Genomic DNA, 14,496 nt, shown 5'->3' with positions numbered 1-14,496 from the left:
CTAGGATGAAGACACCCCTTCCCAGCATTTGATGGATTGGCAGACATCAAAAGGGGTACAAATACCTCTGTGGCTATCAGGATAATGGCTCCCTCTGATCAGCTTTGGCTTGTTAGAGATGGGGATCCCCTGCACTGAAAACAGATGAGGTTAAGACATACGGGATGAGAGCTTGATAGTCAAGAGCCATGGAGGGAAAAGTCCATAAAAAGTATTTGCCTTTCTCTTTTTTACAATTAAATCAGAATGTGAACAAAGTGTTTCTGAAAATATGTACCTGAATTTCTGAGAAAAAGACATAGCTTTCTTTATATTTCTGCAAAACAAACCAAAAATCAAAGAAATGAAAGTACTGCCAGCTACGCATATAATCCGATTTAGTGATGGAATCCAACCGACAAGTTTAAATTTTGTAGTGAATTCAGCAAGAGTTTGGCAGATATGTCCACAACCAGCACTGAAAGGCACAGTTCTAAAGGCTGAATATACCTGCTATAAATTATAACTAGTCATGTAGCCATACCTCTCAATCTCTTAGCACAAGAAATTTGGATAAAGCCAAAAAAAAAATAAAAAAACAAGGGGACAAAGACCAAAAATCTGGGACATTTTCCTCTTATAAAGTTAGAAAGGTGTTAGAATAAATGGTTTGCGTTCCCATGTATTTTATGAAGGATATGAAGTCTGCAGCTCAGATGTCTGTCATTGTTTACATGTACGTACATAATATTTATTTAGTTACAAAGATATGCACCTGGAATGTTTTTTCTTGGGCCTCCACTGAAAATTGGCTTTGTTCCAAATTAGACGTTCCCAGTAAACAAATGTTAAATAAATAAAAAAAATAAATAAATTAATGACTTCAATCCTCACTGATTTACCCAAACACAATTTTTATGAGGAACAGACTGAAAATATGATGCAAAAGTCTTGACATTCTGTGAAAATCTGGGCAGCTGAGCTATGCGTGTAACTGTAAGCAGGCTTAGTGGTAGAGAAATTTGTATGACAAAGACATTTAACTCTAAACAAAGTAGAAATCTTTATTTTATATTACTTACTTATAGTGCCATTCTGTAATTTTACATTTTATCCTCAAGGATCTGACTGTATATTGCCTGCACATTCACCAATATTTCAATGTCTGCTTCAGCCATAAACATGTATATAGTAGAGGATCCAGGCTTCCTTTCTTGTTGGAGCACAATAGTTAGTTGGTAGGGTATGTAGGACATCTGAAGACCACAAAAAAATAAAGTGAAGTATTAAATGCATGGTAATAATTTACATGCAATCCATTGTTAAATACAAAAGACCATAAACCTTTATTTCTTGAGGAAAGACGCTAGATGCCACAGTCTAATAATATATGTACATGTTTTACATATCCTGGCAGTAAGTACAATGCAGAGAACAACTATATTTGTTGTGCTGAAGGATTATGTTTGGCTGAAGTGTTAATATGTTATAATATAACAAATCAAGTTGGGTGATAATGTATAATACAACAGAAGTTACAGAAAGGTGCAAAGGCATTTATGCCTCAGTAAAAAGAGAAAAAGAATCTCATAATACAGATTAAAGAACAATAATGTGCACCTGTTTTGTACTGATCAAAGATTTGGATTTAATTTAAAACTTAGTGCAACATTTACAGCAGAAACACTGACAGCCATTTGCTTAACAAAATAAACATTTTTAGATTGAAAACAGAATTAGCATGACCAACAATAAACTTATCTTCCCTTGAAACTCCCATGTATTGAAATTGAAAATGGCAAACTATTAAACTACAAGACACTTCCTGGGATTCATAATAAAACAGAATATAGTGAAGCATTAATCAGCAGTTTTGTGAAGGGTGCAGGAATTCAAAAGACAAACATGTAACATATTTGCTAACAACACAGACAACTGGACATGTGTGCCCCTTTTCAGGAGCAACCCAGGAGTAATGTCTGGTGAAGTTATTTGGTTCCACAGAAAATTGAAGGAACCAGATCCATGATACAGGAAAGTGACTCATAGCCTTCCTTTGGGTGACGAACTGTTGTAGCCCAAAGACAGTGCAATTCACTCCTGCAGACCTGCAAAAAAAAAAAAAAAACGAAATTGAAGAATTACTCGCAATTAAAATATTAACATTAAACTAAGACGTCATGCTGTCCAATTTATTCACTGATAAGTAATGAAGACAATGCCAGCTTTCAACAAAACAAGGAAGCCAAGGATCATCTTCAAAGAACAAAGCTCACATGATGATGCTCCTGTTTACTACAACTGATTCCTTCCAGAACTACTCCGGGGTGAAGGAACCAAGTATTTACACACACACACACACACACACACACACACACACACAGGCACACAGTCTCATGCACATGCACACCACTCATTAATTGCAACCACTTAAATGACTGTGTGTGTCAGATATTACTTGAGATCAAGTGAATAAATTAATTTGTAAATAATGGCACATTGCTTCTGTCAGAACCATATAGTGGAACTCCCTGCTACTTTTTCAGCTCCTGAACTAACAGAACAGAGACAAATACATAAAATCAGTAACAGATTTTAAATATTTCAAAAATTGCTAGAATAACAACTTTGCATTAACAAGTAGTTTCTGTAGGATACAAATCTGAAACTCACATGCCTGTTATTATTTAGTGGCTGCAATCTGCAACAAATTGCCAAATAGCAACACATTATACAAGGATCTATCCAGAATACCTTTCCATTTCCTTGCTCAAGAATTCTGGACAAAATAATGGGGAGGACAAATTTTAAATATTATTTTATGCTATTTGTTAACCAGGTAAACCCACTGGACAAAATTACCCTTTTCAAGGGTGACCTAAGAGCACTGTCTGATTAGGTGACATGCTCAAAGTCACATAGTAGGCAAATGGAGGTGAATGGATTCAAACACTGTGGTTTTCATTACTGGAAATAGATTATTAATATCTCTGAGTCTTAAGTGCCAAACAGCTCCAAATCACTTAAAAGTTTAATAGAGCAATATATGCTGTATGGGAAATACATTTTTTGAAGATAAAAGGTATGAAGCTGTAATGATTAGCATCATTGACTGATTGCAATCCACAGTGATTAAGCAGGGAAAAAAATAATTTAATTAGGGACAGTGCATAAACATGAGGCAAAATCAGAGATAAGAGGTAGCCTACTCTAATTCACTTAAAAAGTTAATAATACAACAGGGTTTGCATCAATATGCATTTTCTGAACAACAAAAGCTATGAAATTCTAATGACTGTTGCTATTAACTCACTGTAATCCTCAGTAACATTTAACTTTCAATGATTTATCAGAAAATGAAGAAGCGAGTGAAGGTCTGGTAGTTAATGCAAAGAATTAAGGCTTTAAGTTCTTAATGAGGTGCTTCCTGTAGTCAAGGGTACGATATTTGATTTTTGATATCTCAGTTTGCCTACTGTGTAAGTCTGAGCAAGTAATTTAACCAGACAGTGCTCCAGAAAGGTGGGTTTATCTAAAGTTAAAAAAAAAATGTTTTCTCATTTAATGACATTACCAGTTCTTCGAATAAATAGGTCTCTAGGACATCCATAGGGCTATCTGAGGCAGGAGGCAGGTGTCAGGCCTGTCATACACACACACACACACACACACACACACACACACACACACACACCAGGCAAAAGTTGAACAGTCTTACTGGAATTTTAGTGGAGATTTGTAGCCAAGCAGGAAAAATCTCTGCTTTCCTTCAAAATGGCAATGTTTTCTGATTCTTCTGATATTTTCTCAAATCCTGTGATAAGTCAATACAAAACGTGCAGCCAAGTGGGAGTAGGACTTGCATCCAAGCTAATTTGCAGCCCGTTTACATCCTTGCTGTTATGGACTCATACTGGACACATGGATCTGGATCAGTGGTAAAAAAAAGTGAAAGACTAACCAAGGCATACCATTTCACAGAGGAGGACACATGTTTCTGTGTGCCCCAGTGTAGTGATGCGTAAGTATGGCTGGTTTAACAAAACTGACCAGCTAAACATTGACAGGCTAATATTCTTCAGCATATTTTGTTTAAAACTTGCTTAAATCACCTGTGCAAAATACAACAAATGTTCCTTTGTATTAACACTAAAAGCTACTATTTATTCTACGCATACACTTCCTGAAGGCTTCAATGTGTTTACTGGTTTCACTTTGGCAGTTTAAAAAAGTCAGATGCATTGATTTAACACTTTCAGACAAAGATCTAGACATATTTTGATTTTGCTTGCATAGATTAAACACTGTAGTGATAATTTTGATATACAATCCATCATAAGTCCAGTATATATTCTTTATTTAGTAATCATCGTCAAATGCACTCACCACAATTAAATTTCAGTAACTTAATGAGTGATGTGATGTTTAAGAAGGTAGGCAAGAAAATTAGCATGTTACACTGGAAGATGTTAAGATATATAAATATACAGGTCAGTTAAAGAACATAGACTATATATATATATGTATATGTATGTGTATATGTGTATGCATATATATATGTATATGTATGTGTATATGTGTATATATATATATATATATATATATATATATATATATATATATGTATGTGTATATGTGTATGCATATATATATGTATATGTATGTGTATATGTATGTATATATATATATATATATATATATATATATATATATATATATATATATATATATGTATGTGTATATGTGTATGTATATATATATATATATATATATATATGTATATGTATGTATATGTATATATATATATATATATATATATATATATATATATATGTATATGTATGTATATATATATATATATATATATATATATATATATATATATATATATATGTATATGTATGTGTATATGTGTATGTATATATATATATATATATATATATATATATATATATATATATATATGTATGTGTATATGTGTATATATATATATATATATATATATATATATATATATATATATATATATATATAAACACACATATAGGTTTATTATCATGCACTTGACTCACAGGTGGTCGATTCTTCCTGTGCTTGAAACCATTTTGTGAATGTCAGAATGTTCCGATATAACTGACACAAACACCGAACCTCGAAACTTCCTACCACTCTGGACCCAGGAACAAGTGTTACCATTGGTCCAGAAGGGGGAAAAGTTGAGCAGTCAGTACTGTCAGGTTTCAACTTTACAATGTTCACAATGCAGGACTTCCCCAGGTGGACTCAACTGCCTGTGAGCTGAATACATGATAGTAAAACACTCTGGACCCAGGAACAAGCATTACCATCGGTCCAGAAGGGGGAAAGGTTGGACAGCCGGTACTGTCAGGTTTCAATATTACAGTATTCGCAATGTGGGACTTGTCCAGGTGGAGTCAACTGCCTGTGAGTCAAGTACATGATAGTAAACCATATATGTGTACATAATATGTCCAAGACTAATGCCTTTATTTTACAGTGACCTTGGAGTTAATATAATATAAGCAGTATAGAGTTTAATACTTGTAATTCAACTCACCTGCATACAGAGTTAGACTTTGCACACTGAGCAATATGATGTGAGCACCTGCATACAGAGTTAGACTGTGTATGCTAAACAATACGATGTAAGCACCTGCATACAGAGTTAGACTGTGCACGCTGAACAATATGATGTGAGCACTTGCATACAGAGTTAGACTGTGCATGCTGAACAATACGATGTGAGCACCTGCATACAGAGTTAGCCTGTGCATGCTGAACAATACAATGTGAGCACCTGCATACAGAGTTAGACAATGCATGCTGAACAGTATGAAGTGAGCACCTGCATACAGAGTTAGACTGTGCATGCAGAACAATACGATGTGAGCACCTGCATACAGAGTTAGACGGTGCATGCTGAACAATACAATGTGAGCACCTGCATACAGAGTTAGACTGTGCACACTAAACAATATGATGTGAGCATCTGCATACAGAGTTAGACTGTGCATGCTGAACAATACAATGTGAGCACCTGCATACAGAGTTAGACTGCACACTGAACAATACGATGTGAGCACCTGCATACAGAGTTAGACTGTGCATACTGAACAATATGATCTGAGCACCTGCATACAGAGTTGGACAATGCATGCTGAACAGTATGAAGTGAGCACCTGCATACAGAGTTAAACTGTGCATGCTGAACATTGCGATGTGAGCACCTGCATACAAAGTTAGACAGTGCAAGCTGAAAAATATGATGTGAGCATCTGCATACAGAGTTAAACTGTGCATGCTGAACAATACGATGTGAGCACCTGCATACAGAGTTAGACTGTGCATGCTGAACAATACGATGTGAGCACCTGCATACAGAGTTAGACGGTGCATGCTGAACAATACGATGTGAGCACCTGCATACAGAGTTAGACTGTGCACACTGAATAATACGATGTGAGCATCTGCATACAGAGTTAGACTGTGCATGCTGAACAATACGATGTGAGCACCTGCATACAGAGTTAGATGGTGCATGCTGAACAATACAATGTGAGCACCTGCATACAGAGTTAGACTGTGCACACTGAGCAATACGATGTGAGCATCTGCATACAGAGTTAGACTGTGCATGCTGAACAATACGATGTGAGCACCTGCATACAGAGTTAGACTGTGCCCACTGAACAATACGATGTGAGCATCTGCATACAGAGTTAGACTGTGCATGCTGAACAATACGATGTGAGCACCTGCATACAGAGTTAGACGGTGCATGCTGAACAATACAATGTGAGCGCCTGCATACAGAGTTAGACTGTGCACACTGAACAATACGATGTGAGCATCTGCATACAAAGTTAGACTGTGCATGCTGAACAATACGATGTGAGCACCTGCATACAGAGTTAGATGGTGCATGCTGAACAATACGATGTGAGCACCTGCATACAGAGTTAGACTGTGCACACTGAACAATACGATGTGAGCATCTGCATACAGAGTTAGACTGTGCATGCTGAACAATACGATGTGAGCTCACACTGTCATCATGTAAGAATCAGAAGCTGCAGAATGCAGGTAACCAGCTGAGAAGGAAGTCCTGGAGGTTTGGCAGTTTCGTAGTCTTGCCATTTCTTAGGACAAAGATTTACATCACATGTTCTACAACAAAGGGACTGCATTGTCACATTGTAATCAGCATCTTATAGTCATGCCATACCTACTGTTACTGTAGTGTGCAGTCAGCTGCTGCAATGCACAACTCCTTATGTTTTAGTTAAGTAGCTAGTTAGTTAGTTAGTTAGTTAGTTAGTTAGTTAGTTAGTTAGTTAGTCAGTCAATGTATCTGTGTTTTGTTGACAAGCTTAGTCACACTAGGTGTGGTTTATTTCCAGGGGAGTCCCAGGATGGTATCCTACTGGCATGCAATTTAAAGTTTTAAATCCCCCACATAATCAATAAAACGTCATCTTAAATCAGCTTTGTTATAAAATGGCTTATGCACATTATCATAACTGTAAATATCTCATCACAGGCCTGATTGGAAGGTAACAGAGTAAAAAGTGGCATGAACTCAAATGATCTATAAAATGTAGCATTATTCAACAAGTATGTATTGTGTCTTTTCATGTACCAGTTTTCTTTATAAACACTGTCATACACTTATTTTTCAGACTCAGACATAACGGTTTTATATTTCTTAAGTAGTACCTTTTAATAAAAAGGAAATAATATACAAGCTACCAAGACCCTTTACGCTTCATTTCTTTCAATATTATTATCATAGATATGCCATTACAAGTGTGCAGTAAAATACAGGGACATACTTTATAGTAAGTATATCAAAGAACTAATGCCATGGCTCCCTCACACAATTGCTATCTAATATTATGAGATACATAGCTGACATGGTCATGTTTGCATGTGCTACTGGCACTGTCTAAAAATATGTTGTGCAGTGTCTGATGTAGAAAATTAAATTTTGTTCTGCAATTACTTCTGAAAGTTAAGCATACTGAAACTGTCTTGAAATTTTTCCATAGGTCTTCAGACAATTTTTTTTTTATAATTTAATGTCGTTTCATTACTACATAGCACTTTATGTATGTATTTATTTATTTATTTTGCAGATAAGTAAACTGAACTACTAGGGGGCCTTTTTCAGTCACAACCTTGATGCAAAATAAAAAAAAAAAACAATAAAATAGATATAGTAGCAACAGAGCTGTACATCAAATGCAAACACTCTTTACACAGAGAAGTGTGATGCCACGCAGCCCATAAAATAAGAAATGTGTAATTAAATGAATTATTCCAGACATTTCCATTTAGTAAACTGCAAATTAAGACAAGGTATAAAATAGAAGTTATTACATGACAAATCTGAAGCATTTGCAGTCACCTTTTTGCTGCAGGTATAATATAACTTGAGGTGGTTGGTAAAGGTGGCAGGAGGTTTGAGTTGATGCAGTGGAACAGGAGGAGTGTTACAAATGAAGGGGCTAAAAGAGACCCTCTCAGAAAAGACTAGTAAGTAGAGTGGAGTGATAAGTGCAAGAGTAGAGGAAGGCAAACATCTGTGCTACCTGGAGTACACTTTGAAGGTGGAGTGTCTTTGCAAGGTATTGTAATGGTGCAAGTGAAGAACATTAATTAACACTGTAACAAGAGGAGAGTAATTCTTTGAGTACTAAGGAGCTTGTCTGCCTGCTTCATAGCTGGACAGTCCTCGAGTTTCGTACCACCACTACCTATGAATTTTGTTCTACATTGTTTTGGGTTTTTATACGTTTTTGGATGAAGTGGACCAAGTGATACATACAAAGTATTCAGGGATGGGTAGAAGTACTCTTTCCCCAGTTGAATTGTGACCTTGAGTAGCTAGTAGTTTGGAGATAGAGCATGGAAGTAATCTTTATACATGTTATGGATATGAATGGAACAAATAAGTGAAGAGTCTAGCCACACCCAAGGAATTTTATGAAATCAACTGTTTGAAAGAACCCAAATCTTGGCCTGTAAAGTACTCAGACCCAGAGACATGACATGAGCTAAGGTGATTCTATATACTCAACGCCATTTTGTCTTGCTGAGACTGACTTGAAGACCCATGTTTCCTCAGACTTGGCACAGCTGTCCTAGAGAAGTGTTGATCAGTTTACAGGTGGCTTCAGGTGAGCAGTCAGTTTCCCAAGTGATAATATTAAGTGCATACGGAAGTATGTTGCTTACATTTTGAGTATGAATGGTAGTACAGATATAGATAAACAGTACACCTATAAGATTTGTTCTAAACTGCAGCCTGCTGAGGAGTGATGGACATTCTGCATTATGTAATATTTTGTAGATGAGTACACTAAACAATAAAGTAGCTCTAGTTGTGACAGATATCCAATTGTTAAATTGTATTCAATATGTTGTGCTTGCGAAGCTGCATAACAATAACACAATCATTCCTAAAATGTTGGTCACTCAGTATCTGTGAGACTTTGGATGGCTGGTTTGTGCATAAATGATCTAAAAGAGCATGAGTGCCTGCTAGGAAATTTTAATAAGTATGTCCATTGACAAGATGATGATAATTATAGTCTGCTAAGGTGGAAAAGGGTAGAAAAGCTGGTGTTTGATCCCCACTCTACAATGAAGTCCTCCAGGACAAGGGAGTTCATACAGTACAGTAAAAAGTTGTGTAGTCATTGCTTGTGTGATACCAGGACACTGATATTGTATTCCAATCCTTAGTTTGAAAGGCTATCTGTAAGGTATTTAAAACAATCCACTTGGGGTCATGGTAAGGATAACCAAGAAAAAATAAAAATGGAAAGCCGCAAACAACCACTAATCCAAAATCCAAAATGTGTGTGCAAGAAGCCAGTAGTGGAGACCTCCAATATTGTTAAAATAAATTTATTAAACAAACAGATTCCCAAAATCGAACGAGCAAAACAGTTGACATGAATGCCTTCACAATCACAATATGCGTTTTCGTCTTATTCCATTGACTTCATCAGATGACCAGTGCTTACATCATTATTAATTTATATTAAATCAATTAATTACACAACCAATACCTTGTTCTGTTTCATTTTAAAACAACCAATAATGTTACCCCAAATAAATAATTAAATAAATAATAAATGTTTGTTTAAAATCATTTATTTCCCTTAAAATATATTCCATATGAATTTGTTAAAAATATAAATGAATAATAATAATAATACCAAAACTCTTTATTAAATATAATTTATATAAAATAGATGCATTTAATGTAAAATATAAAACATAATAAATAAAAATTAATATTAATAGTATTCATATTGTATAAAAGGTTGAAATACTTGTATTTCATGTATTATTAAGTAAGGTAGGAAGCAGGAGGGAACAAAAGAGGAGTATATGACTGCCCTCTAGTGGTTTTTTGTATTTATTGCAATTCAGAGTTTTGCAGATCTTAATTTTAATAAAGGCAGTATGGATATATAATCATTTAAACCAGGAGATCTGCCTGCTTCTAACGTCACCTGCCATCATAATTCTCTGAATTCAATTTTTTTCTTCCCACAGGCCACCTTTGATATTATTTTTAACTTGTTCCAAAACCATAAAGGAGAATTTTGATTTAGAGCATACCTTAGAATGTCTATACAGGACATTAGTTTCTTTCCCTGCAGTTATGTCATAGGTGTACTCATAAATTCTCCTTTTCAACATCCTTTCTGTTTTTCCTACATAAAATGCTTTACAACCTTCACAAATAACCAAATATATCACACCCCTTGATTCACAATTAAAATATTCTGAACTGTATATCCATCTCTACTAATCAAATAATGTTTGTCCATATTTATTATATAAGTGCATTGTGTACATCGTCCACATTTATACGTACCAACTCTGTATCTATTAGGATTCTTATTATTTTTGTTTTCTAATATAGTCTTCATACTTAAGGAATTTTTGTATATTATTTTGTGTGGGATTTTAGCCACATTTTCCAAATCTGTTAAAGCAGTAAATCTCTCCCATTCCTTTAAAAATATATTCCTAATACCAATATTAAACCCATTATATTCTAAGACAAGTGCCCCTTGAAAATTTTCACCATTACTAGTTTTATTATTTTTAATATTGACCTCCTCTTTTTGTTCATTACGTTCCAATATAGATTTAAATTTTGTATATCTTCCTTTCTTTACTTCATTTCCAATGTCTTTTATCAAATTCAGGGGGTAGCCTCTTTCTAAAAACATTCTTTCCAATAGTTCACATTCTATTAAAAAGTCCTTATCCAAGCTAGTCATTCGACTTCCCCTTACAAATTGTCCTTTGACAATGTTCTTTTTACAATGTAAAGGGTGTGCACTATTGTAATGTAGGAAGGAATTACAATACGTAGGTTTCCTGAATACTTTCGTTGCAAATTTATTCTCATTTTTATATACTTCTATATCCAAATATTGTAGACAGGAGTCCGATATATTGTATGTAATTTTTAAAAAATAGGTTGTATTACTGATATAGGTTATAAATTCTTTAAATTTCTCCTGCTCAGCTATCCAAAAAATAACTATATCATCCAGAAATCTACAATATAACTTCCAACAATCGTTAAATTCAGAATTTAAAATATTGTTCTCCTCCCATTTAGCCAAGACTAGGTTGGCTGCCCCATGGCAACCCCCTGAATTTGTTGATAAAATTCACCATTAAAATATAAGCAATTATTTTTTAATGCTATATCCATTAACCATACACTAATTAATTTCTCATTCTGTGTTAAATGTTTATCCTCATAAATAATTTCCTCAAACATTTCCATACCTTCTTTGTATGGTATGGAGGAAAACAGGTCTATAATATCAACCATTATAAATAGTAAATTTTCTTGATATAAATCATCATTTATTTCCTTGAGGAGATCCCAAGAATCTTTTAAAATATTTTCTCTTGCTAGCCAAATATTTTTAAGTTTATTATCCAAATATTTAGCTAGGGGGTATGTTTTACCTCCATCAGCCGATACTATTGGTCTTAATGGGGGGTTGTTTTGATTTTTATGAATCTTGGGTATTCCAAATATGGTGGGTATTTTTGGTTTATCTACTTTTAAATATCTGAAAATTGTATGGTCTATTAGTTCTTCTTGCAACATATCTGTTAAATTAATATCTATTTTGTTGTAAGCTATGTTGATTTCATTTTTAGAAACACTAGAATATTTGACTTCATCCCATAAAATCATGTTCATTCTACTTTCATAGCTAATACTATCCATAATCACCACCCCTCCTCTTTTATCTGGTTTCATTACTCTAATATTAGGATTCTTTTTTTATCTCATATAATAAATCTTTCTCTTTATTACTCAAATTAAACTTAGGTCTAATTTTATTTTGTTTATTTCTAATTTCTTTTTCCATAATTAATTCCAGATTTTTTAATTGGGGGTGTAGTGGTGGGTTATAGGCAGTTTTGCGCCTTAATTCATTATTATTATAAACCATGTTTTCAGGAGATTTTGTAATACCCAAATTAACTTTCCTCAAGAATAACTTTATATCTAATAAAGTTTGAGTAATATTTCCCTTCTTATATGGGATGAATTTCAACCCCTTGGAAAACAACAAAAAAATGCTCTTTTTTCTATTGCTAAACTACTAAAATTATAAATAGAAAAATTGTTAAAAGTGCTTTTAATACCTTCTGTTAAAATTTCATTACTGCTTCTACTATCAAGAAGGGGATTTATTAGTATTTCCTCCCTCCCCCTTCTCCCCCCTCCATTGAAACTTTGGTGGTGGTGGGCCTTGTTTATTCATTAATCTTTCTGACCTCTGAAGAGGTGGAAAGTCTTCCTCATAATCATAAATTTCATGCCCTTGTAAATCAATACCATCTCCCTCTGGATTGTATGGGGGCATTGGGGGTTGTGGCTTACTTTCATAAATATGTTTATAATGTTTGTGCACAGGTTTAGGGTAACTGTTATTGGTATCGTATTCTTTTATATCTCTTTCTAATTTCTTAGATTTCCTAATAATTAATTCTTCACTTTTACGATCAATGTCATCTCTAATATTAAAATATTTCTCTTTTTCTTCAGCAATAATAAAAATCAAATCATTCTTAATGCACTGGTCCAATTCAATTATATTTTCTTGTATTTTCTCTTGACATCTAATATTTTCCTTTATTATTAACCTTAAAACATCCAAACCACATTTATTGAATAAATCAATAAGTTCATTGTGAAACATAGAACCCAATATTACATTATTAGGGAATGTATAGACCCGAAGACCTTTTGGGACTATTTCCCTAGAAATACATTCCTTCAGATATTCATTTTCAATATGCAAAGGCCTATATTTATACATAATTTTAGATAAATTGTCCAGTTTGGTCCGATATGTTTCACCCGAACCATATTGTTTACAATTCAGTTTGAAATGATATTTTGTCCGTAACCATTCATGGGTCTCTAAAATAGGTTTTAAAGTACCTGATGTTTTAGTTTTGTCATGTGCCATTTTCTGTCCCACTAAAATGTTTGTTTCTTTATGAAGGACTTCACCCCTTTCAGTTAGTTTAAAAATAGATGGTGTATCTGCTGCATTAAACGTTCCCCCATAGATTTCTTCCTGGTCGCCAACGTTGTTAGAAACACCAATAAGCTCACTGGAAATCGGGTTAACCGCTGCAGCTCCTTTACGTTCACTCGACCCTTCGGTCCTTGGCGCCAGATGTTTAACTAAATTTCCATAAATTCCCCACCAAGGATTGGCTAAGTGGGGTAAGCAGGTCTATCAATTCCGTAAGTTGGCCAATTAGTTTACGGGATTGTCCAAGTTTGTCCAACCCCTTAGGGTCAGGAGGTATCTCCATTCCGGTTCCACAGGAAAACCAAGAAAAAAATAAAAATGGAAAGCCACAAACAACCAGTAATCCAAAATCCAAAATGTGTGTGCACAAAGCCAGTAGTGGAGACCTCCAATATTGTTAAAATAAATTTATTAAACAAACAGATTCCCAAAATCGAACGAGCAAAGCAGTTGACATGAAAGCCTTCACAATCACAATATGCATTTTCGTCTTATTCCATTGACTTCATCAGATGACCAGTGCTAAAATCATTATTAATTTATATTAATTCGATTAATTACACAACCAATACTTGTTCTGTTTCATTTTAAAACAACCAATAATGTTACCCCAAATAGACTCATGTCTACAATATTTGGATATAGAAGTATATAAAAATGAGAATAAATTTGCAACTAAAGTATTCAGGAAACCTACATATTGTAATTCCTTCCTACATTACAATAGTGCACACCCTTTACATTGTAAAAAGAACATTGTCAAAGGACAATTTGTAAGGGGAAGTCGAATGACTAGCTTGGATAAGGACTTTTTAATAGAATGTGAACTATTGGAAAGAATGTTTTTAGAAAGAGGCTACCCCCTGAATTTGATAAAAGACATTGGAAA

Source organism: Protopterus annectens, chromosome 5.part1 (assembly GCF_019279795.1).
Source record: "Protopterus annectens isolate FY-2018-M chromosome 5.part1, PAN1.0, whole genome shotgun sequence".
Taxonomy (NCBI): domain Eukaryota; kingdom Metazoa; phylum Chordata; order Ceratodontiformes; family Protopteridae; genus Protopterus; species Protopterus annectens.
Note: the sequence above shows the minus strand (reverse complement) of the source record.